This window comes from Astyanax mexicanus, chromosome 9, assembly GCF_023375975.1.
Source record: "Astyanax mexicanus isolate ESR-SI-001 chromosome 9, AstMex3_surface, whole genome shotgun sequence".
NCBI lineage: Eukaryota > Metazoa > Chordata > Actinopteri > Characiformes > Acestrorhamphidae > Astyanax > Astyanax mexicanus.
The window spans coordinates 17828419-17855422 of NC_064416.1; the positions used below are offsets into that span (position 1 = coordinate 17828419).

Below are 27004 nucleotides of genomic sequence, written 5' to 3' on the forward strand. Positions count from 1 at the left end.
CTCAAACAGCTGTTAGTAATTTGTAGAAACGCTAGACATTTTCCCACCCTCCACAGAGTTGTTCCTTTTTAAGTGATCAAGTGCTGTGTGGTGGTGGCTAAAGAACTGCGTTCAAGTTATCAATTGATTTGTAGATGGTTAACTGAAGTTGGTTTGGATGTGTTCCCAGTGGTTCCCAGTCAAAAGTGCCTAAATGAGCTTCCCTAAGCTGTGTGGGCTGTGAAGAAGAGCGGTAAAAGCTCAGAGGCTTGCTGAGAATCCAACTGCTTTTTGTATTTAATGTGATAAAACACGCAGTGCTGTGTGCCACTTTGAAGTTTAAAGATGTTATTTTTATTGTACTATACAACACTGCAAAACTTAGAGGCCTTGGAGATTCAGTATTTGCTATAGATGTATCTTCTTGTTTTGTTCTCTTGCTTCACTGCTTTGGATTGTCTGGGCGTTTAGGTGTAGACTGATTTTCTTTTTTAAAAAGTTTCATACAAAAGAACAGAGAGAAATGCAGCACTGCAGACTAGCTTTAAACACCGGCTCTGTTGCATTTAGCCATGCGCCCCCCTCCTTTACCTCACCCCAGCGTCACTGCGCGCCTGTTCCCTGGGGATGCAGATGCGAGGTCAGTCCGAGTTCTCCAGTAATACTTGCCTGTAATGCACACCAGAGCGCCAACATTAGAAACAGATGACTCTCTTGAAAGCTTTGCTTTTCTGAACCCTCCTGCTTTCAAACTCCTTTCATTTTGCTATTGCCGTGTTTGGCTTGTGCTGAGAAGGTGCAGGACTCGGGGACAGAAGCACGCTTTGTTGGGATCGGAAAGACCCTGCGCCGTAGTGGGTGTGCAGTACACAGCCGCAGCAGAACCCTCTGAAGAGGTCCGTCTGAGTAGTGCCAGATGTGCGCCTTGTTTTCAGGGATGCTACTTTGAGGACGGCAAGTTCGTTGTTACCGATTAAAGTTAATGAGGCCATAATCCCGACATGGCTAACATCTTGTTCGGGAATGTGCGATGAATTGATTGGAAAATGAGGGAATCATTTATGAACGTTGTGACTTGTGAGCTTGACATGATTTGCACATGCTTTGAAGTCAGACTGATGTATTCACTGTAAGAATATTGTACATTATTTTATGTAAAGCGTCACTTTTTTTTGAGGGTGCATATGCTTGACAATAGCATGTTTTGAGCACTGTCTTATGCTGAACATGTGAGTCATTTGAGACTCTAGAACCTGGTCTGTGGTGTTTAGCCTCTTAGCTAGCTAGACTATTTAAGCCTAGCTGGTTGGCTATAAGTTCAAACACAATATGAGCTAGCCTTTTTAGTTATTACAGTCACTAAAATGTGCTCTAACAAACACGACATTTTTTATTGTCAATACTTGCTAAAGTTATTTAAGAGCAGCTGCACTGAGCTGTTTGATATTGGGTAGATCTGTAGCTGAGGTAGCTAAGCATAGGCTATTTTAGTGAATAGGCCACAGAATCCACATACCACAGAAAAAAAATTAAAATTTAACTTTAAAATATAAGCTTTCCATCAGCCCAACAGCGGTCACTTGATCCGAGTCATTCTTGACTAAATGATTTTGAGTGAGATTTAATCAGCCAGACTTGAGCAAGTTGTTTGGTTAACAGATTGCTATCATGCTACGAACTAAGCTAATGCTAGTCAATGTTTGTAATGGTCAGACTGACAATTTAACATTTATTTAGATGTTTACTTGGTCTTTGACCCTTTAGGCGAAGTTCCTTATATATATACAGTGAGTCCAAGAAGTATTTGATCCCTTGCTGATTTTCTTTGTTTGCCCACTAATAAAGACACTATCCTTCTGCACTTTTAATGGTAGATATATTCTAACATGGAGAGACAGAATATCAAGACAAAAATCCAGAATATAATTTTAAAGAATACATTTTAATTAATTTGTATTTCAATGAGGAAAATAAGTATTTGATCCCTCTTGCCAAACACACTCAATACTTAGTGGCAAAGCCTTTGTTTGCAAGCACAGCGGTGAGACGTTTGTTGTAGTTAACCACAAGTTTAGCACACACACCAGGGGGAATTTTGGCCCACTCTTCTTTGCAGATCCTCTCTAAATCATGAAGGTTGGTGGGCTGTCGCTTGGCAACTCTGACCTTCAGCTCCCTCCATAGATTTTCGATCGCATTGAGGTCTGGCGACTGGCTGGGCCACTCCATGACCTTAATGTGATTTTTCTTGAGCCAATCCTTTGTTGCCTTTGCTGTATGTTTAGGGTCGTTATCATGTTGGAAGACCCAACCACGGCCCATTTTCAGATCCCTGGCAGAGGGGAGGAGGTTGTCCCTCAGGATTGTGCGGTATATGGCTCCATCCATCTTCCCAGTGATGCGGTGAAGTAGCCCTGTACCCTTGGCAGAGAAACACCCCCAAAACATTATGCTTCCACCTCCATGCTTGACGGTGGGCACAGTGTCCTTGGGGTCATAGGCAGCATTTTTCTTCCTCCACACATGGCGGGTGGAGTTGAGGCCAAAAAGTTCAATTTTGGTCTCGTCTGACCACAAAACTTTCTCCCAATAACTTGGTTCATCTTTCAAATTATCATTGGCATACTTGAGGCGCGCCTCCACATGTGCTCTCTTCAGCAGGGGTACCTTTCGGGCACTGCAGGATGTGAATCCATTGTTGCGCAAAGTGTTGCCAATTGTTTCCTTGCAAACTGTGGTCCCAGCTGCCTTCAGGTCATTTGCTAACTCCTGCCGAGTGGTTGCAGGACGATTTCTGACCGTTCTCAGCATCATTGCCACCCCACGAGGCGAAATCTTCTTTGGAGCACCGGGCCGAGGTCTGTTGATTGTCATGTTATACTCTTTAAACTTTCTGATAATTGCACCAATAGTTGTTACTTTCACATCCAACACCTTACTAATCTTTTTGTAGCCCATTCCAGCTTTGTGAAGGTCAACAATTCTGACTCTGAGGTCCTGTGACAGCTCTTTCCCTCTTACTAAGGGACCAAATACTTATTTCACTCCATGAAATACAAATCAATTAATATATATTCCTTAGATTTATTTTCTGGATTTTCTTTTTACTATTCTGTCTCTCCATGTAAGAATACATCTACCATTAAAAGTATAGAATGATCATGTCTTTATTAGTGGGCCAACGAAGAAAATCAGCAAGGGATCAAATACTTCTTGGACTCACTGTATATATACATATATATATATATTTTTTTTTTTAATAGTGCAGATTTTACAGAAGCAACATTAACATGGAATAATCTGCGTAGTTTACACTACTTCTGGCCCTGGTAGTATTTTATACTGCTAGTATATACTGAACGATTTTTTATGTTACTTCATAATTTGACCCTGCCTCTTTTGTTAGCTCTCTGGAACCTAATGCAACAATAGCACCCAAAAGAACACAAAACAGCTGAGCAGACAATTGTTTAAATAAATTTTGTGTCTTAAATTGGGAAGCCAGTGTTTAAAAAATAATTTATCCCAAGTGATATAGATGCGCATCTTAAGCTAAATCAACTCTAAATTGATTAATATATTAATTAATTAATTATTTGGTGAATATAGATCACAAACAACAACAACAAAAAAACAATCTGTCCAGCTACTTCTAGCAGCCTGCACTGTGTATCATAATATCAGGGCCAGCATGCATGCTTTTTAGTGAGTGCTGAGTGAACAAGGTCAGCTATGTGCAAAGAGTGGGCTGTGAAGTGTAATTACCAGGAGCTGTGTGTCTTGTCCTGTGTGGGAGTGCACAGAGAGGATGATCCCCCTAATTTCCTCTTGGCAGGAGAGAAGAGGCGAAAAACAGCTGACACTGAGTAGAGTTTTACTAGTTACCACTTAACAGGCCTGTATGTGTGTGAGAAAAGGAGAGATAAAGAGATGTTTAACACAGGATTTTTTACTTGTTTTAAATGTAACATTGTCACAACACCACTTTTTTCTTTTCTAGTACCAGTTCCATTGTTTTTTTTTATATTACACATTTAAAATGAGCTGTACATGGCATGTTTAGCACTCAGACCACATTTGCTATACCATGAAATGAGAAAAAACAACATATATTCCTTACATTTTAAAGAGATTTTCATGTATTTAAATGTCTGAAATAACAGTAATTCCCACAAATTCTTTGCTAAATAGCTGGCTATACTTATAATAATGGTACAGGCTACATGTAATGGTAAAGGCTACAGATGCGGCTTACAATTCACTTTTTTTTACTCCACTATTGATGCATATGGTTGGTGGTCACTTTTACTTGCAGTGTGAGGATAGCCTTAGAATATTGACTTAAGTTCTAAAGAACTTAATAAAAAAAGCACAGAAGCATTCATTATTTCTGCCTGACAGCGTTGAAAGAAGGTGCTAAAGATCTGGCAGAAACACTCTTACACATTTAAGCAAATTAATTAAACCTGCTAATATCTGATTCAATATTTTCTGCTGATGTGGGCCTGATACCTTTACCAGGGTATCAGATCTGTGTTATCTCTATTATTCCAATGTTTCTTTGTGTGTTCAAAGAAGCAATGGATTTTATAACAAGCTATTGTATCATCCTGTCCCATGAAATTTTGATACGGTCTGTCAGTATTACTGGCGTATGTCTAGGCTCACCTCAAGCTACAGATAAGATCAGACAATGAGATCTGACCTCAGTCCGCCCTTATTCCGCATTAAGCCCCATCCCCCAGTGCTGTGGGCTTTCACCTCATTTCTCGCCCGAGCACAGCATCACATATAAACTTGCACGTTCACATGCTTCTCTTCCGAACCAGCGGTGACCCACCTGGAGAGACCTCCCACAGATTTCACTTCCTTAGGAAGGATCACACTGTTCCTGGCACCCACTGTCTGTTTAATAGAGGTTTTATTCTGCTGAAAGGCCTCTCTCACACACTCTCTCACTCTTTCTCCCCTACCTCTTCTATTGAGAGTGCTCCAGGTGGGTGCAAGAAAAAAAAGCTGTCTCTCTGGGAGTATGTGCTGCAAATACTGCGATAAATTGCTGCTACTGCTGAACTTCCTTGAGAATACATGACTGTTTTCCTGTCTCAGATCAGATTTGAGTACAGATAGGCAACGAGTCTCCCCTGCTGGTTCCTCTGCCAAAGAAAGAGACCACAAGAGAGAACGAAGTAAAAACCTCTCTGGAGAGAAAACAGGCATTCGCTTCCTTTTCTTTGTGCCTGTCTCAGTCTGGTAATCCTGTAAAGCAGCTAAAAAAGTCGCTTAATTGGCAAACAGAAAAGAAAATCTGCCTGTGTCATTAAACAATATGAGAAAGTTGAGAACGACCGTTTTTGTGATTCATTCAAGTATTTCAGAAAGCTGACAGTACTGTTCTAAGCCAATGTTTTTTTGTGTTTTACAAGGAGGGTTCTTATGTAAAAGTGACATACTTTCTTATGCCTCACTCATTCTGTTCCCTCTACATATTTGTTTTGGCTGTGCTTTTAAATACAAGGGACAATTACCTGTGGCCTTCGATAGGACAGGATGCTCTGAAATCACTATGCCAGAGACATGCCATCAACTGTAAAAATGGTTGTGGAAGGCAGAGAAAGTCTCAGTTGGAAATTTCCAAAGTCTTACCAGCTCCCCCCTCCTGCTTCTGGTGTCATTCCCTGTTCTTCCCACTTGCTGTGAGAGGAGCTCTCTGCAAATGACTGTTGGCACTAGCAGTTCAGACTCAATCAGTTGATCTTCAAATCTTTACAGGCTCTGCTTGCTGTAAGTGCTTGGCCTGTCTTGTTGTGATGGAATTCGATCTATTGTACATGAACATTTGCGTTGTGCTGGATTTAAGAGCTCACATTACCAGGGTGTAACTATGTTTCAAATATAGATTGTGCACTGAGGCATATTGACACAAGTAAACTAGGCAATGCTAATTAGGGTAAACATTTGCATGGAGCTGGATGTACGTTGGCTTGATTGGGAAAACTTAAAGCCATATGAGCTGTGGAGTTTCAGATATCGTAAGTTAGGCACTTAGTGTCAGGGTGTCTAAGCAAGCAGCACATATTTACTGTTCCACTATGATTTAAAATCACCCTTTGGAAAAAGGACCTTTTACCTTCTTCGGTTGGAGATTTTCTGCTTTGCTAGCGCTATGTCTTAGAGATATTTTTGCTCAGGACTGATTCTTTTGGCTTTAGGTCATTCAAATGGAGTCCTGCCTATTCCTAGTTCTCTTTTCATTTTTTTTTTCCTGGGTTACGTCAGCTAAATTCTCCCTCCCCTCCTGGTGATGCACACTAGCTAATGATGTAACAGGTAAAGCTGTCTGCCTCACTCAGGACCAGATAAATGGGATTATTGTCCTGTCCCAGTTCAGCTTCATTGCCCTATTTATCCGTAATGGAAAAGGAAGGAGGTTATTTAATGTACGGAATGCTCTGATTGAAGTTTTGGGGTTTAAGTCAGATTGCCACTGTCAGCTGTGCGTGTTGGAGCGCTACATTTACATGGCTGTGGTTGGAATGAGGGAAGCAGTTGTAAACTCGCTGACATGTCCAAACTTTTACTGTCTATTCTCCCTATATCTCACTGTCTGCCCTCTCCCCTTTTTCATTTTTCTCTTTCCCTTTTTTCACTCTTGCTTTTTCTACCCTGCTGTCATCATTTCGCAGCACTGCTGCACACATGTAGGACTCGGCTTGGTTCAGCAGTGAGTCACATCAGCCAGAGGTCACAAAGGAAGAGACGGCACGGCTGCTCAATGTGTCAGTCAATACTCTCCAGATGTCACAGCCTTAATATAGGAAGGCCGGAAGGGGAAGAAGGCAAGCCCCTGCATTTTTTCGTTAGCGTATGCTGAAATTCACCCCAAAGATGCATCTGCTACCCATGACCTTGCTTCCGCTTGAATTTTGAATACTCAGACCGTAATGACTTTGACTAGTAACCTGAGGGATCCTTCCCAGGGATCTATTTATTGTCCCCCATCAATCAAAACCCTACAGCTGGACTGAGCTGTGCTGTTCCTTTAACTGTATAGCCATTATATAAAGATCATCAAACGTCCTTATATCTTTACTCCTTGTCTATTCTTGTTCTGCTGCTCTCTCTGTTTGAGGTGTATTTAAGTATCCCCCTCATTGAAGTGCAAAGTGCAGTGGTGCTGAGAACCCATGGGATGTCACTAAGAGCAGACCTCACAATGTACCTTACTTCTTCCACAAATCTACATATGCCATAAAAATCCGGGTTCTTTTCACGTTACTTAACAAACTCTTCATGACATGATAACCCTAGACCTCCAGAATCTACGGATGTTCGAGATTGTTGGTGTAGCTTTGAGACCGAACAGCAACACACAAAACTGAAATAAGCCTTTTTTAATCTGTCTGACTAGATTTCGAATTGCACTGAGAACATGATCCTTTTCTTTCCATAACAATACATCCCAGTGTGCGCAGTCAGAACCTGCCTATCTTGTGTTTAAAAATGAACTGCCGTTCCAGGACATTTACCGTGGCTCCGTGGCAGGCATTAAAGAGCACTCTAATGAATGAGGTTGCCACTAGTTACTGTTCCCTCAAGCGTGCATGAGGCGTCTTTTTATTCCACTGTGAGCGAGCGGTGGGATCCTGTTACTCAGAGCCAAATCTAAATCTGAGAATGAGGGTCTGCTTCTAGCAAGCACAGGTGCTGTTTACCTGTAAAGAATTACGACCCATAGACCTTGCAGGCAGATCAGATAAACTGGTTCTTGAAGAGGTCGTTTTTCCTGCTCCCCAAACATTCTGTTTCCAGATATCTGTAGTTTTTTTCCCCTATAGAATAAATGAAGCGCAACTTTTCTTATGTCAAATGATAATACACTAATGACACTCAAGCTAAACACCACTTTGCATCCATTTATCAAGTACTTAGGAAACCATAACAACCATAAAGAACCTTGTTGCAACATCCAATCATCTGCTATAAGCTACGCAATAACTGCATTTCCTTCATTTTTCTAGTTAGTTCTGTTGATTCTGGCATTTCTCTACCCAACCTTTTGACAATTTATATTAAGAATTTTTAGGATATGAGTAATTAGAATAATTGAACTATGAGATTTTATTGCAGGTGGATGAAAAGGTGAGGTTACTAGGGATGTTTTCTCCTTTTTTAAGAATGAGTTTCATGCCAGTTCCAACCTTTTGTGAAGATGAGTGACAGAAATATAATAACCAGGCGCTCATCTAATTTGCCTGTGGGCCACTCGCTTCACCACTTCTATCTTTTTCCTCACTGGAGCAAGAGACAAGTAGCTAATTAACTCCTGTTAGTCAAGAATATGAACACTCAGCTGATTGCACACAGTCATTTTGCCAGGCACTGATATCACACCATTTCTCTCCGAGATCAATGAGAGGGAGCCTAAAACATGGTTTGGTGAATTCTGATTATCTGGGGCTGTTAGAGGCTTTTGCTTGGTTTTCTGTTACTGCTTTTCGAGTGGACCTTATGCTAATGCTTTGTCGCTTTTTCAAGCTAATTATGTTCTCTTTTAAGACAATGCGTTCTGTACTGTGTGTTCTCAGCCAGACGCCCAGACTAAGATCTTATCTGCCTTCTGTGTTTTTTTTGGGTGGTCTGCCTTTGTCTAAAATTTGTCAGTGGATTCCCATATACTTTAATTTAAAAGACGGTTACGAGTAGCCATCATGATGGGCATGGTATGAAGTATGGATATCTGTACACCTTCAAACACATTATATTTCAATAGCCATGTGTTCAGCCAAATTAACATTTCAGCTGCAAACTTAGACAAATGATGAACAGGCGCTATAAGCCAGCATAAAATTTCAGTGTATTTGACTGCATTCAAATAGCCTTAGTTTATCCAGCCTGTTCTCTCAAGCCGTAAGTCACTCCCTGCTGCCACAGTTTATGGGCAGTAGGGCAGTGCAAGCGAGTTAACAGCCCCCCTCTCGAGTCCGCTCTTCTCTGCCATGGTCACGGCAAATGTCTGGCTCTCAGGGAGCCGTGCAGTTTCCCATGAACCCCGGCGAACGAAACAGATGCATTTGTTTTCTCAATTGGAAGAATTTGCAAATGTGCATATGAGGGTAAATAGTTTGGCTAATTTACACCAGGCCCAGCTGAGGTCCTTTTAAGCTTTTCTGTGTAAACATGCTCATGTTGTTCCAGGTTCTGTGCTATTTATTGTGTTGTTCTTTAAGCTGCCCTTTGCTGTCCTGTTCTGTCCAGTGATTCTAGGTAGGTTCTGGGCTTATTGCAACCCTGACTAAATGAAACAGATGAGATGATATAATGTCTTGCAAAAGGAAATGGCAGAGACACCATTCTCCATATTACAGTCAGTGGATCATCAATAAAGTCCTAGAGCTGATATTTTAAGTTACAAATGCTACGTAATGTTGCTCTAAATGAATATGTCATTAGAACACTTTATTCTTAGTGACGTTCAGAGAACCAAAGCTAACTAGATTTTGTTTTCAGCATTCATTAGTTTTATCTCCTCTAGAGTTATTACACCAGCACATCACAGGAGAATTTTATGCTGTTAATATTATAAAACAAATAGCAGTCAAATCATATTTCACTGGGGTTAATAAATAATCTAAGATGATTAAAAGCTTTGTGGTGCAGAAATGTATCACCGTGTATCAAATTGCAGCGGTTTGGGCCCGGGGCACAATTTGTTTGGGAAAATAATTACCCATGTATTGAATCCTTGTTAATAATTAAAGCGGTTAACATTTGAAATGCATGCAGCAAGGCCTTGCCTCGAACGGTTTCTTATCTTCGGACAGGCCCATTATGGCCCTCAGTGAGCTTAGTGGAAAAACGCTTCTCATTAAACAGAGTTCAGCGAGCGCCTTTCCACAGGAACCTCAAAGAAACGAGTCAACCTTAAAAGATGGCATATGAGCAGACACTATTTCTGTTACTGCTGTGTGAGGTCCTGGCATGAGGGTTAGCGTAGGACCACCCAAGCTATGTGCTTTCTATCAGTGCAGAAAATGAAGCCTTATTATGAGAAAGAATAGATGACACAGGGGAGCCGGGCATGTATAGAGCTAGATATTGAGGTTAAATTGAGAGCTCTGCCTATGCTGCAGTGTTGCGCATTCTTATAGCAATGTGAAAAAATAGGACACCAAGTAAAAACCTTTGTCTTGCTTTAACATATTCAAACATGTGGCAATATGGAAGATTAATCTGTCTAAAGGATATTGTTCCAAGTCCTGGTCTTTGTGGCAAGAGCAACCTGTAGGTCCAGATGGAGACTATTTTCATGCATCTTGCATTCTGCTGTTGGACTAATATTGCAAGATTTGCCTGATTTGGCCATATTGACTTGTTAATTAATTTGTGGGCAGTGAAATGGCTTCTTTTTAACCTCAACAATAAACAGAATACAAACTAAAATAACAATGCTATTTCTTTAAATGAGCTTCTGCCCTACCCTCACAGTGTGATGGCGCAGGCCAGTATCCTCTGCTAAGACACGGAAAGGCATTGCACTGTTAAGATACCAATGTGGTAAAGTCAGAGCTCACCTGGCTCTTAATGGAAATGGCAAGTGAAATACTGATTGGTTTATTTCACGTTATGCCCAAAACACACCCATGATTAATTAAGAGAATTAGTTAATGCCTTTTGTGCATTTCGAGCAGTGCAAGACACATTTTTTGTGCCCGCATGATACTAAAGACAGACTGACATGCTCCAGCTGCCTGGTGCGCTATTGACATCTTGCCTATAGACTCCTAAAATAGGTCCCTGAATGTCCATATGCTTAAATATGTTCAGAAGGCAAAGCCTTTCTTTGGTGTTTTTTTTTTTCCATTATTATTACATGCATGCACCTGTGGATAGTGCATTTGTGCATAGTGCACTAAGCTAATGATACTATGGGAATAAAGAGGTCCTCATATTACAGACCCACTCAGGTTTGTGGTAAGGGATGACAATGAATGTGCGGAAAGCTTTTTTTCTGGTGTCTTTGGCTCTTTCAGCTCAGCTCAGGTGGTCATCTCATTAAAGAGGACACAGCAGCTCTTAGCCAAGCTGAGACCAGCTATCGGTAAGCAAGGAGGATTGTGTGCTCATGTGATATTATCATCCGAATATCTCTCAACCCAACATTATCCTCATTAAGCCCACAGGGTAACACAGGAGAATGAAAGGACTTCAGCACAGTGGTACACACACTCTCTTTAATTAGCCCCCGTTTGGTAAGTCTATCAGCAGACAGATGGCACCTGTTGAAACTGAGAACATTTTCGCTGTCATTATGCTAAGCGCTCTGGTCAGCATGCCTGTCAGACGGTTGAAAATCATCTTCTCTTTATTGTATGTTTTTTATCTTCCTCTGTGATTCAGCTGTGATGTACATTAGCGTGCCTGGTACGCACAGTCTCCCATCTGTGCTGAGCTATTCGTGTGTGTTCTCTCAGAGTATGTTTTAGTTGCGCTGAGTTCGTCATACTTGCAGCTGCTTTACTTGTCAAAGGAAATATGGAACAAGGACCTCCGTCTTTAGGGTGATGTTAAGCTCTGGAGGCTTAGAGCACATATGTCTCTGTAAGGTCACCCACAGTCCTTAAAATAAAGATGCTTCAGAGAACCATAAAAAACACAATTGTAACATGCTTTTTTTCACATGTTTACTTTTCCTCATAAACTTGTTGCAAACAAAACTGAAAGTGATTCTTTAGTGACTTCAGTGACCATGAAAACCATTTTATTTTTAAGTTTATGAATCTAAAAATGTTCTTCACTCATATACAGTAAACTACTTCTACAGTCTTAAACCCAGCATGAGGATTAAATTGCATCGGGTTTAATGTTTTTTTCACATCTACCTTGTTTGATCAGGTCCTTTATATTTTCTCTTTGCTCCAATTCAAAATTGCAGTTGTGAAAGGTGGAAAGCTGTGCCAAGATTGTTTTTTTTTTCGGTTTGGTAGTGAAAAAAAACACTTTCTTTGCATGGCTGGGAATTTTAGACTTACATTTCACAGTTACATCAGGTAAAGGTCACCCGCTAAACAATAGAAGATGGAAAAGAACAGTTTTTGTCTGTCGCACATCAACATGAGAACAACAGATTACACTGGTAATTTCTGTATCAAATATTACTTAAACCCTTTTTAATTAACAGAAATAGAGGGAGGGGATTCCAATGTGAATCTGGTATGCTTTATCTGTTGTGTGGCACCCAGAAAGTGCCCTTACAGGGAAATTTGGCACATACATCTTATACAAACCAGTGAATATCAAGTATAGGTAGACACAGCCCTTGTAGGTGATAGAACTAAACAATGTTCTTTAGTTAATTTGCTAAACTGCAGTGAGAAAGCAAAACTAACCAGACAGAATGTAACAGAAACATACCGTATTTTTCGGGCTATAAGGCGCACTTAAAATACTTATTTTTTCCCAAAAATCGTCATTGCGCCTTATAATGCAGTGCGCCTTGTGTATGGATTTTGCTTGTGTTTACTGACCTCGATTTTTATGTGGTACACGGCGCTCTGTTGTGCAGAATTCCTCACCCACGCCAGAAAAAGATCCCCCTCTTGGGCTAGCGCGCGGTTACCTTTGACTGCCGTACTGCCTCTCGGCTGTGGTTCAGGGTAGCTAGTTTCCACTGTAGCTCCGTGGCCAGAACAAGGTGCCGGTAAACTTTCCTTTCCACCCGTTCTGGGGTAATAGCACAAACTGTTTCTTTTTAGCGCCCACTTCTAAGTAAAGTTAACCTCTTAACACGCGCTGGCCCACCGGCGGGCCAGAAATATTTAATATTTCATAACTGGCTGTGTTTCTGAATAGTTATGAACAGTTACAGGTTCAATATAGACATCCAATATACCATTTTAAAGCTTAGAATCTCTGCTTTTGAGCTATTTAGCGGAATATCCTTTCAGAAAATAAAGATTTAGGGCGAAATATGCCCGAAACTCTCATATTTGCGTTTATCGTTCGTCCATATTTCATCGAATGCGGTCATGTCATACACCATTCGAACCGTCTGGCTCTCCGGATTCCAGAACTGTGCTTTTACTGTTGGATGTATGTTTCATGAATTAGAGCTGCGTCAGAGCGCATGTTTCCAGTAGTAAAAGGCTCTCCTTTTGTCCTGGGGTAACCTCCGGTCACTGCCGCCACCCCCCGAACACACACCCGCGCTCAGCCACAGGTCCTACCTTCAAAACGCGTCCAGACTAAAGAGAATCCATCAATCCAGTCTCCTGTAATCCACAGTTATATCCAAACAGCGCTGGAAATCACTTCATCCAGAAATGAAACTTATCCAATCTTTATCTCTGTTTTAAAACCGTTTTATTCACCGAATTCGGCACAACACGCTATTATAGTCAGAAGCCTCGCGGAGTAATGCGGTACTTGCTGTGCTTCAACATAATATTATGGTCTGTCGGAGCGTTGCGGCTACCGTTGTCAGGAGCCTCGCGGAGTAATACGTACTTGCTGTGCTTCAACATAATGTTATGGTCTTTCGGAGTGTTGCGGCTACCGTTGTCAGGAGCGTCGCGGAGTAATACGTACTTGCTGTGCTTCAACATAATATTATGGTCTGTCGGAGCGTTGCGGCTACCGTTGTCAGGAGCGTCGCGGAGTAATACGTACTTGCTGTGCTTGTTGATTTATTGCTCAGAGATGTTGTTATTTTTCACAGATATTGTGAAGGATTTATTGCTCAGAGTTATTGTTACTGATATAAATAAAGTTTCATTTAGTGCGCCTTATAATCCAGTGCGCCTTGTGTATGGACTAACACTAAAAATAGACCGTTCACTCATCGTGCGCCTTATAATACGGTGCGCCTTATAGTCCGAAAAATACGGTACTCTGACCAAAAGAAAAATTCATGTTCTTCAGCTTCCAAGAGCAAGACAATTTGGATTTTTCATTAAAATTACAATGTTTTTTTTTTTGTTTTTTTTTTCAGGAACATTTTTGTTTTCAGGTTGGGAATATATTTCTTTTACAGCAAACTTCAGGAAATGTAGTATTGTGATGTATCCCGAACGAGTGCTGTCGTGCTTTTGCATTGTTTAATGACATTTAGCATGGAGTGCGTTCAAGCAATTGCATTGGAGACTATTCATTTATTATTCATGCATGTAATTATGCTCTCCATAAAATCATTTTCTTGTAGCACAAACCAGGTTCTGAGATTAAACTCGTCGGTAATGATTAGCACCTGCCAAACATACACAAGCTTATATATTGTATCTTCTTGCGGTTAGTATCAGCTCTGCATTTGCCATTCAGAGGTGTATGGATAGCCATATATGAATCTTTATACACAATTTAAATGCTAATGGTCCTGCCTGGTCTGTGCACTGGTCTATTCAGTGTTCATGAATTGTCAGCGCTGTGCTGCTGCTGGAAGAATAGCCTAACTAGCCAAGCCTCCCTCCCTTCTCGGCCGGCCTTGCACTGCCTATGCAAATCAGCAGCGGCCTCCCTGGGCTGCCTGCTTAAATACTTTAGATTCATTAATGTGTTAGACATGTGGGGCTGATGAAATTCCAAATGAATGTATGCTCTGGTCTTCAGTCTCTCATTCTCCACTCCTGCAAGGCTGAGCATCTTCATTTATCAAGAGATGGAGGGCACGTTAATAGTAATGCTATATTTTGGTTGCTATTAGAGCCAGTTCTGACTTGTTTTCATCAGTAATTAATGGAGACAAATTGGTGGTAATACACAGACTAGCTTTAGCAAATAGACTACATTTGTTTTCTATGTTGCTATATTTTGTTGCGTTATTAAAGGTTGAAGAAACTACCTCTACAAGCTGAGAGACCAAACGATTCAGTTAATAGCACTGGATCCATTTATTTTCTTTTAAAGCTGAATTTAATTTCCAGAGTTATATAGAGATTCAATATCCTATTCGAGATGTTACAAACTCTTCTCAGCATAACAGTGACATTTGGCCAAAGTGAGCATCAAACTCCTGTGACTGAGGGGCATGATGGTGTCAATATTTTACATAATATGTGCTGCTGATCCTGATATTACAATATAATATATATATATAATGCACCGAAACATTCAGAATTCTCGTAATTATTTCTAATGATCTGCTACTGTGAGAATAGCTGTGTGCATTCACTGTTCAATAGTTACTTGGAGTGAATTCCCATGTGTTAATCAGTCACTACCTGTGTTAGAGTGTGAACATCGTTAAATACAACTGACCAGTATCATATACCTTTCTCTGCGGAAGGTTAACCAAAAATGTGGCTAATGTTGTTTTAGCAGAGCAGAAAGAGATGTGGCCTGAGTAATGGGACATTGAGGAGATGGAGTTGAGTAATGGAGTGTTTAGGGGATATGGGTGGAGTAACTGGGTGTTCAAGGTATGGAGGGGAGTAATTGGGCTTTGATGAGATATGGGTGTAGTTAGGGCACATGGAGTGAAGTAATAGGGTGGTGTGAAGTTTAAGTGGAGTAATGGAGCATTGTTGAGATTTGGGTGCAGCAACAAGATATTGAGGAGATGGTGTGTAATAATTGGGTGTTGATGGGATGGGTGGAGGAAAAGAGCTTTGAGTAGATATTGGTGGAGTGAGGGAGTATTAAGGAAACTAGGTAGAACAATGTTTTGAGCAAATAGGGATGATGATGAGGGTGTAGTAATGGGCCAATGAAGAGTCAGGAGATCGGACTGATAGATTAGTGTAAACACAGACAGCTCTGTTTTTTAAACTTGTTTTTTTGAGATACTTAACTTTAGTATAGAAAGTTTATAGTTCATATAAAATTATAGATTGTTTTTTTTATTGTGTTCTTCATTTTATAGTTTTGAATTAGTAAAGAAATAAGGGAGATAAAATTGATGACTCTTTTAAGGCGATTCCCTGATTGACTCTAGCACTTCTTTATCTGAAGACTGTGTTATAATGAAAATGGCCTCTTGCGAAAACATCATAGAGTTTATTATGAGATTGTTTTATGTGGTTATATGTTGCCTCAGATGCCTCTGTAGACGTGAGGTAATCATTTCTAATGTTTGTTCTTCAGTGCAGAATTGAATCCACATAATATGTGGCTAGCAAAACCAACACACATACACACACACACTCTTCTTGGCCCCTTAGTTCAGTGTTTGAAAACAAAAAACGTTGAAACCCCTGCCCTCCTTTCCCCCTCCCTTCAGTCCAGTCGGTCTGTGCCAAGCCGTCCGCTCAGATAGGTGCAGTCCGCGCTGGTCTCAACAAAAAAGGACCTCTCGACATCCCAATCCCTCTGCATCATTCAGGGGGTCTCCATGGCAACACAAACACAAAGAGATGGCCCTAAAAGGGCCAGCCAGTGTGGGGGTGTCGGGATGCGGGAGGTGCTGGTTTGATCTGGCCAACAGTAGATTATGAGGGGCTGAGGAGAGAGAGAAGGAAAGAGAGAAAGAGAGAGAGAAAGAGAGAGAGAGAAGAAGAGAGAGAGACTGAGCGACCCTAATGCTCTCTTATCCCACACCATGCACTCCTGATCTTATTACCTCCTGTATGTGCAACAAGGCTGACATCTGATGTTGTCTCTTTGCGACCTTTAAAGGTGTGTTTGAAAGCGCGACTGTTGATAGTGATAACTTGGAATGCTTAGCCTGGAGTTGCCAAAACAGAGCTTTGGGAGATTTTGAGCTGTGTCTGACTTGTTTCAGCTAAATTCCCAAACATGTTTCTTACATACTCAGGTCAAGCCATGAGTCAGGTAAAAATTGTACTTATTGATTGTAACTTTTGTTTCTAAGTTTCTGCGTGTGTTTGTTAATGAGAACACAAATGCAAAGATTCATGAAAAACAAACATTAAAAAAAACATATCTGGCAAAAATTACAGATTTAAGTGTTAGTGTTCTCTTATTTTTCAATCCAGCATCTTAAAATTTCTTTGACTTCTTTTACTGTAGTATCTGTATTTACCAGATGAATTTACACTTGGCAACCAGATGTGACAGAATATGCAAATACTGTTGTTCACAACCAACTATTTATCTGTTTAGCTTTTCACTGTGCTGTTCTAAAGATAACAATTTTGCATGGTTTAATGCATCATCCTCTATGATTAAATCCCTTACAGACACATTTTTGTGTTTACATTACCATAACGAATGATATCTCAGTGCTCGATCTTTATCTGATTTAATTGCGTTTCAGGGGCTTCTACACTTGCATTTTTACATGGTTTGGATTTATCCAGATTCTCAATATGCATGAAGTGACAAAGTGTAAATGAAATTATTTGTGTCTGTGTCCAGTTTAATATCCACCTTCTTTTACACCTTAAAATTAAGATCCAATGTTTGGCGGCATGTTTCAGGCAGGATTCCAGGTTCTCTGGTTTTCTTTCCATTTGGTTCCAGATTTCAGGCCTAAAGGTCATCATCACACTCATCAGTTTAGCTTTAGTAGCACGAATAGCCACAACTTTGTGTGTTGTAAGGTAGCTATTATCATGAGATTTAGATTAAGATCGTCATTAATAGCTGTTGCACCTCATTTAGATTCCACAATCCATTCTTGGCAATGAAAATATACTAGTGACTAGAGGCAATGAGCACACAGTCCTAAAGCACTCCACAGCCACCTATGTGTCTGGGAAGAAATTGTGGTGGCCTTGAGTCAGCATTCCTTAACCATGAAAAGAATGTACTTTTGCTTCACTCCCACTGCCACACTCCAGTCAAGCCTGCTTCTGCTAACCTTTAGGCATTGGTGACAACCTTGTTAAAATCACATATCACTGAGCTTTTATAGTCCCTTATATCACTACTAGGAGTGACCGACTTCTATTTAATGGCTCCCCAGGCCTCCATACTCAAACCTGACCAACACAAGACAATGCTAAAGAAAACAAATGTCATTGTTGTGGATCCCTTCTTCACAGTGTACAAACTCTTGAGGCAAAATCTTCTGTGGAAAGCCTAGGAGAGTAGGAATCATGACTACACTGCATCTGACAGATTCCTGATTGGAGCTTTAACGACTGTATTGAGGATTATTTTGCTGTGGAAATGGCAGCGGCCCACAATGATAGAGTCTCTGTTAGTGAGAATATGAGAAGTGTACAAAACCAGTACAAAGCCACAGAAACGCTTGCATTGTTCCCATTAACTGTCTGTGCGGCCGCCTGTCAGACCCCTTAAATCTAAACATAGCCGCTCATCGACCAGCTAACAGACAAAACACAGAGCGGTCAGTGATCATGCCTCTGTAAATGCAGTGAGACAACTGAGCATTTTGTTTGTCCTCTTAGAAAATATTGAGAATAAGCGTTGAAATAATGTTTTTGGAACTACATATACCCCTTTTTTGTATTTTTGTATTTTGTGGCCATATCACAGTGGCCATCGCCACCATCCTAACACTGTCCCCCAGCTACTGTATTGCTTATTACAACAGCTAACTCTAGGCCGAGCAAAGCTAATTGTGTCACTGAAGCTTTGGGAGGGTGTGCTGATGACCAAGGTGACATAATCAGCTTACCAGAGGATTGTTTCTAAGCACTGTGGGTGCCCAATGAACTAGATCTGTAGTGGGAATGCTTAACCCTTTAAACTGCAGGCATATTCTTTATATATTTTTTATTAAGACTTATTTTCAGCAGCTAGTGTAAGGAACAGAAATAGTATGTAGAAAGAGCATAGGAAATTGCATCCTAAAGATTACTATTTGGTAACTACAAACCAACTACAATTTGCTAAATTGCTATTAAGTTATAACAGTGGGGGAAACAGAAACCACCAGTGGTGATGACGTGTTTAAAATGCTAACATACTGAATCTTACTGAGTACTGAGTGTACAAAATTAAACTATTCAACTCCTGTTTAAGCATTCACATTAGATTAATGGGATGGCTCAAAAATGAATAATATCAAGTGGAATATGTTACATGCATTAAGGCAGCAGTATCTATTTTTTTTGTTTTAAATTGAAAACAATAGTATACTTGAGTTTGGAAGGGATAAAATATTAAAAGGTCAGCCTGCTATTTTTGCTGTACTAAAACAGCCTATCAAGACATCACTATCATACACATTCTTTCCTCAGTATAGGACAATTATTAACTATAAACTGTACACTGCAGAAGCTTCAGAAAGGAGATAAATAGAGGACTGAAACACAGTGGAGTATTCCCTTACTGCCTTACTCTCCAGGCATTGTACCCCTGACTCCTATATGATTCCGCATTCATTTACAGTCCTCTATTGTCCTGCCCTGTTAGCAGCACATCTTATAGCCTTCAGACAGCAGCTCGGTGCAGGCCGTGCCTGAGGGAATTAGTTGCTTCCCCTTCCTTTGTCTGAGCGAAACTGTGCATTCCTGGCGCGACAGCCATCAATCATAAATTCAGCACCTCCTCCTCCTGCAGTCCATGGACTGGCTCAGGTGAAAGGCCTCCTGTCTGTGTGTTTGTCTTTCCTATGGAGGAGACGACAAAGCGATTCGCATTCCAAATCAGTTGCGGCACAGTTGCACGACATGCTTTGCGTGGGCACTGCTCTGGACTCTTTTGGGAAGTTTCCTCCTTTTGTTTTCACCCCATGCATTTTTTCCCCCAGCATGTGATTTATAGTGGGGAGGGCCAGCTAATTGTGTTAGCCGGGTGTATGATGAATGGTGCCTCATGGGAAGAGTACCTACAGCATCATTCCTGCACGAATGGAGAAATAGAAAAAGAAACACCCAGTAGGTGTGTGGAAATTGAAAGTGAAGGAGCGATATGGGACGAAGCTGCGTGACCAATGCAAATAATCACTGGCAGAATGGAGCTGGGCCAGGCCCACAGTTACGCAGATGGATGCGCCTACTGATTTCTCTCCAGCTCACATGATTTCAGGGTTTATTCAGGGTTGTGAGGAGCCTATTATTTTATTCATTTGGGTTTCTTTTGTTCTAGTCATCTTTTTGTTCCTTAGAATCACTAATATACACCAGCTGTAACAGCCATAATATTTAAACCAATAAAACTAGGAGTGGATAAACTGTAAAAGGGCAACGCTAAACCAGTGACAGGTTCATGGATGTCCAAAGCTCATTGATGGGATCTATGGAGGCCTAACTTCACAACTTGCAAAGAGGGTCTGTTGCTAACATTAGTCCTGGTTTCACCGGAGACCTCCAGAGGACGCTTTTGTTGAGTCCATGCCTCAAGAGGTCAGAGCATCCTTAGTATTATGTAATACCAGTGTGTTGATGTATATAAATATGTTGGTTTTCAACACAAGTGATTTTAGCATAGCAATGTTTTCCACCACTGAAGCCCTTTAATTCTGACATCTGACCCCAGAAGAGTGCAGCTTAAATTTTCCATGATCTCCAACTTCAGAGACACAAACCAATAATTTCATTGACTTCATACTCTGCCCGCAGATTACTAGGAGAAGTGCATACAAATGAGGAACAATTCCGAAAGTCTGGTAAAAGACTTCCACAGCGCAGACCCTCTGAGAGTTGCACACACTGAAAGAGGAGGGTGAGGTTTATTTTCACATGAGCTGGCAATGCACAGAGCAATCTGTAATAACAGTGAGGATGTGTATTCTGAGCTGTGCCCGGATCGTCCTCGCAGGAAGAGCATGCGGTTGCCTGGGGTTCTCATAACAAACATAGCAGACACCACTCCGCCTTATGAACTACTATAGAAATCTTCATATTTACTCAGTGAAAACAGGTTTCTTCGCTGTGCTTGACTAATTTTATTCTGTCTCTGTAGAGTAGCAGGCTGCTGAATGAGCGTGCGGCTCCATGGTGGATATCTTTGGATGTTCTGCACTGATCGGTGTCTCGCTAATGGTCTCTGGGAGGCCAATTGAAATGCCTTCTCAGTTAAAAATACAGCTTCTTTTTAATATAACACATGCTTCTTTTAATATAACACATGCTGCACGTGCTACATTTTGTCGCAAACAGACAAAAAATATATATAATTTTTAAACCAATCCCCATTTATATGAACTGCTCCTATCTCTAGCAATACCTCTAACATTAGGAGAGTTAGACGAAAAGTGCGTGCCTTCTCCAATACATGGGGTGTCAGCCGCCAGTGCAGAGAAACACCGTCTACTGTACCCTCCTGTAGAGAGGATGGCCTATTGTTCTCTCTTGGACTCCAGCTGCTGATGGCAATCGACAGACAACTTATTATAACAAGAACATCTACTGCAAAAAGTTTTTATTCCAAGCCATTTCAGAGCATTTCATTTATATAGGTCCATTCATCACAACTTTTAACTAATATGTAATAAAGAACTTTCAGACTCACATCATGTCAGTGAACAGCAACAATAGACATATACGTTTTTTGCACAACAGTGGTGATTTGTAAAAGGATACTTGTGAGAGTTCTCAGTAAGAGGACCGGAATTCTGAGCATGGTGAAAAGGCCGAGGACCCAAACTGGCACACACTCACATTTCCTCTCGGAGCTTTTCCTCATTGGGAGCGCTGTGTCCCACAGGTCAGGAACTTTATATAACTCCAACAGGGTGACGTAATTCCAGCTCAAAGCACTGATGTCAAAAATGCAGCCCTGCTCCACAATGACACGTTCTCTCACTTACTGTTTCTCTCTCTCTGTCTCTCTGTCTCTCTCTCTCTCTCCCTGGCTCTCTCTCTCTCTTTCTTAATTCAGTTCAGTGCAATTGAAGGTTGTCTTTTTTGGCCTGACCATTTTTAACACTTAACATGCTAAATTCAACAGAAAAATACTAAGAATTGGTAAAAAAAAAGGTTAAAGACACTTTGTGAAATATACAATATTTGGTGATGTTCTGCTCTGCTGCTGCTTACATGAATGTAAATGAGCAGGTCAATAAAACCATTTGGAATATGAGATGTTTTGAATAAAATGGTAAGTAAATTACAGGCAGATCGTTAGGAGTTGTGGCATATCTCCTCGTTGCTGGACAGGAGGATGCAAATGTAATGCAGGAAGGCTGATTGTGTGGAGACCTACACTTCATCCTACAGAAAACTGAAGGTTCTTTCTTTGGCTCTGGAGTGCTGATGCTGATGGTGTGTGCAGGGTAGATATCAGTAGTGTGGTCTAACTGTGCAGTAACCGGAGCGGCTGCCGTAATTTGGCGCCCGGAGTTTCAGTTTGATGGATTTTCTCTTTGAATTTAGGGTAAATTAGCTCCAAATGTCAAAGTATCAGAGGCGTCTACGCTACAAGAGTCCAGAAAATTACTACACTGCAAAACTCACTTTCAGAGCCTACATTTGTGGTCAGGCGCTCACAAATGAGCACTTCAGGTGTTAATTCAGCACTGCGTTTGTGTGTGTGTAGGGGTTTCTGTGCATGTTTGTTAATGGTTGTGTGTTTGCACGTGTCTCTCCTGCAATGAATGATTAGATTTGCAGGGTGTGGACTGTGAATTAGGCATATGCACGTGCGCACGCATGCACGCACGCACACACACACACACACACACACACACACACACACACACAAAGAAAGATATACACAGTGTGTGTGAGAGAGAGAGAGAGAGAGAGAGAGAGAGGGGCTGATGTGATGGGGCTGAAGTAGGTCTATGTTAATGAATATTTAGCATTCATGGTCACATAGAACCACTCTGTAAATATCCACCTATGTGAGTGGATGTCCCTTACAGTCCAGAGCCTAAAGTCCTTCTGAGGTTCTGAGGAGCAAACTGTGGTCTGACCAAAAGAGGTGATCATGCCTAATGCCAGTGATGGGCAACAGGGTTATAAAAAACCCCAATCATTAAGCTGTGGAACAGTGCAACTATGTTCACTGAAATATTGGTACATTTAGGATGAGGTGGGATGAAGTGGGGTGGTGTCTTTTTACTGAATGCAATCAAATCCTGACCACAGTCTTCCAAAATCTACTAGAAACCAGATTTTTATATATATATATATATATAAATATATATATATAGTAAAATAAAAACATGAACATTTGTTCAGAGCTTGGCCTGGACTAATAGTTCACCAGTGAGTGGTCAACTGAAGGCTGCACTCTCTTCATTTGTCCTGTCATGTCTTTCAAGCTGACATCTGCCCTAAGGCTTATGATAAATGATGCAGGTTTCCATGACACTGCTGGTGAACGCAACCCTCCCTCTTACCATTATACTAATAGAGGGGTTGAGGTCAGAGTTAGGACTGGGGTCAATGTGTTAATAAGCATGCTGAGCTCTTTATTCTATAAACCACATTGAAGCGGACTTATGGGAATACTTGTGCACCCCTACACACACCCCATTACAAGCTTGGGAAGACTCCAATTTGAGTAATGTTCTATTTGTAAGATTACTTCTCTGTTAAAGGGCCTCTGTCATGAAAAAATTTGGAAAAATGATCCCCTGTCCATACAGTCCACAATGTTTTTGCTTGTTCGGCCCATGCCACTAGAAGATTGGAGAAAAAATGGCAGAGAACTTTGAGAACTTTAGGCTGGAGTGACTAGTAGTAGGAAGCCAGCCCCTCTTTCTGATAAATAAAGCCAGGAAGGAGAGATAACAGAATGTGGGAGGTTACAAAGACTTCTCATGGACATGTCATCAAGACATAGATTGTATTTATAGAATATTAGATAAGGATCTAGAGACATGTTCCTCCTTCTGAAATGTATGTTCTTATATCATAATATCCCTTAAAATATATCTGTCACTAGAATAGAACTCATTGATTTATCTCTGACTATTTAGCTTATTACAGTTTAGCCCCACCCACACTTCTAGAGCTTTTTCAGGATTGTGTGTTTTTTAAATAAGGCACAATAGAGAACAGCACAACTAATCTGTCTCAAAAGTACACAATTTATCTGCATTAATACAAATTCAAACAGTCAGACATAACATTAAAACCACTTATACTGTGATTTGTATTATAAAGTTTCTCCTTGTGTCTACACAACAGCACTCAGCCTTTTACACATGGACTCTGGTAGATCTCTGAAGGTGTTCTGTAATATCTGGCACAAAAATAAGATGTTAGCAGCAGAGCTTTCGGTTCTGTATATTGCAAGGTGGGGCCTTCGTGGGCTACATCATTGAGCCATTGGCACCTACGCTATGTTGTTCCTTTGAGCGCTTTTGGTAGGTGCGGATAATGCCCTAACCCAGTCATTAACCATTACCACTCATGTGGGCCTAGTCACTCTAAAAAAGGTCTGTTGTGATTTATTACAATGTCAATAAAATATCAGGCAATCCTAATTGTAATGTAAGTGCTGTCACCATCAGAACAGGATAAAAGCTTCTTTTCCATTATCTCCAAGGAAGCACACGAGTTACATCAAATATTCAGGGTTTCCTTATGCAAAATTATTGCTGACTGATAAAGAAACATACAAAAAAAGTTTTAATATGAGTTTCTTGGCGAGCAAAGTACCTTCGTGTGCACACACTGCGTGAGGCTGTTGTTTCTTCGGCACTTGCTGTTAAACGGAGGGGAGTGGCGGCGTGTGGTGCTGGCTTTAAAGTGCTGACGTGTTCATTTGGGGTAATTAGAGCATCCCACTGGTCTGCACGAAATTTCTAAACTAATGTTTAATTTGTCTCCCGCTCCAAGGCAGGCCTTTGTTATTGCCATGGCAATTAACTTTGCGCAGAGGCTGAGGCATTTCCTGGGATTGTTGTCATTTGCATAGAGCAAATCAGGAGCAAAATCAACCCCAATGCTCACTGGCTTCCCTCCCTCTCTCTCTCTCCTCCTCTCTCACTCATTCCTGCTTAACCGACGTCCCAGCTAGTGGCCTAGCAACAGTGGCAGCCATGTTAGAATGGGCTTGAGGGAGTGGTGTATGAAGTCATGGGGGTCGCCCCATACCGGAGCCCCCTTTAGAGACTGCCAGAGAGACTGCATTCTCTACTGACAACACTGAACTGAGGCCGTTAACTGTTCTCTATAAACTCTTGGTTCTTTAAAGCAATAATATCAGCCATGACTTATAAAACCACCTGCCTAATATTGTATACACTCCCGTCATGTCATCAGAACAGCCCTTATCTGCTATGGTATGGACTCCACAAGACCTCAGAAGGCTTCCTGTGGCATCTGGCCCATTTAGATCCATTAACTCCAATAAGTTGTGAGTTAGGAGCTCCTTGGTTGGCATCAGTGAGCCGTGGGGGCCCATGACCCTTTTACCAATTTACCGGTTTTAATATTATGGCTGTTCACTTCAGATCACTTTCACTCTAAAGCTCCTACTGACTTTCTTTCAGCAATATAAACTATAAGCTCCCCCGGTCTGTTATTAACCAGTCAGCACACATGGTTAATAAGTGTTTGGCAGAAGAGGCTGCACATGTGGGGGCACGCTCTAGTTTGATTATATATGAGTGAAGCAGTCACAGCCTGGTGGTTGTTTCTCAGCGTAACAGGTGTGCATGCATGTGCATTTATGGACGATTGTCCTGAGGGACAGGATGTAGAGGGGCAGGGGTAGCACCTGCTCTAGTCACGTGTTTCCTTTTACGATTCAATTAGCAGCGTGCCAAGAGACTTACCCTGCAAATTCAGTTCTGAAGCATCTTTTCAGACCTCAGCCCTGAACCCCCTTCAACCTGTTAACCTGTAAGGCCTTGTTGGGTGGGTATCGATCCTGACTACTGTGTATTGATACAGTATTGTTAATTAAACACATCTGCCTCACCCCTTTCAAATATGCGGCACATTCTCAAAGTTAAATGTATAATAACCTCATTCCCATGTACTGTTTTTGGAATATTAATGGAATTGTTCATTATTCTGCTTCCATTCAGCATTTTTTTCCTTTTTCCTCTTCCTACTTATTATTTAAAAGATATGAGATTTCTGGAAACTAGATCACTAAATTTATTTTGTACATTTATCTGAAAGCTAATTAGACCTAAGGATGTCACAATACCACGTTTTCATGTTTGATACCAAAAACAATACAGCAAAATTGCATATGTGCCAATATCAATAATAATTAGATCCCACTTTTTTCCTTTTTTTTAATTTAAGCTGTTAATGCTTTTGGGTTGATAGTGCAGGCTAATGGATTGTACCAGGTCATACGTCTTTTCTATCAAAATTCAATCGACTGATTTTGGACTGTTTCTAAGTATTTTAAATAGTATCAGTGTTATGTGTTTTCAGTGTAACTTAATGTAATATTACTTGAAGAATCTTTTCTATTTTGAAGTTTTCTCTGCGACAGGGATAATGTAGTAGATTTACAGCACATATGGCAGAGTAACACTTTTATTCAGATTACAGGCCTTGTTGCATAATCCTGGTGTATTTTGAGTCATATTTCATCTATCTGACCATTGACCATGTTGGTAAATGACCCATATCTGTCATTAGTGTGAATGGAGTAATGACAAAATCTGCCCTGAAAGGATCTAAATGCGCATGCTTTGGAATTAAATAACAACAGTTGCATAACCCATGTTGCACTGGATGGTAGTGATGATGTCACATTGCAGGCAGTTATCTCTCAGCAAGTAAAATCCTCTTATTGGTCTAATTTAGTCTAAATACCTTCTATGTCTCATGTATTTTTACTTGTTTAAGTCATTTTATCCTAAAAACTTCTTATCTCACTGTTTATTTCAAGCCTTGTTTTTTTCAGAAGCTAAATCTTTTATTATATATTTTTTTGAACTGTGCAAAATACATTGGAATCAAAATAATTAATCTTATAACACTTATTGGAGCACAAATGAACATGGCTCAAATATGAGTTGGAAAAATCAGATCTGTGTCACAGGCAGGGCATCAGATTTGTGCTGCTATAATAGGAATATAGCAGAAGCCTTCCTTCCACCTCAGAGAACTGCAGGGCCAAATGGGATATCTTGGACACTCAAGCAAAAAATGCTTTCAAACACTTTTACTCTTCCTCTTCATCTCTTCCTCTTTCCTTCTCTCTGCTAAGCTGTGACATAGTAGTAGCACTCCTGATCTATATTTCAAAGGAAGAGGAAAGGAATTCTGTAATGAGTTCCCCATCTTCCTCCTAG

General features: G+C 40.8%; 1 protein-coding gene across 2 annotated transcripts in view; it reads left to right on the forward strand.

The window, feature by feature from the left end:
• hipk2 (homeodomain interacting protein kinase 2) overlaps positions 1-27004 on the forward strand; it is a 116657-nt gene that overhangs the window by 33902 nt on the left and 55751 nt on the right. The window lies entirely within an intron of this gene.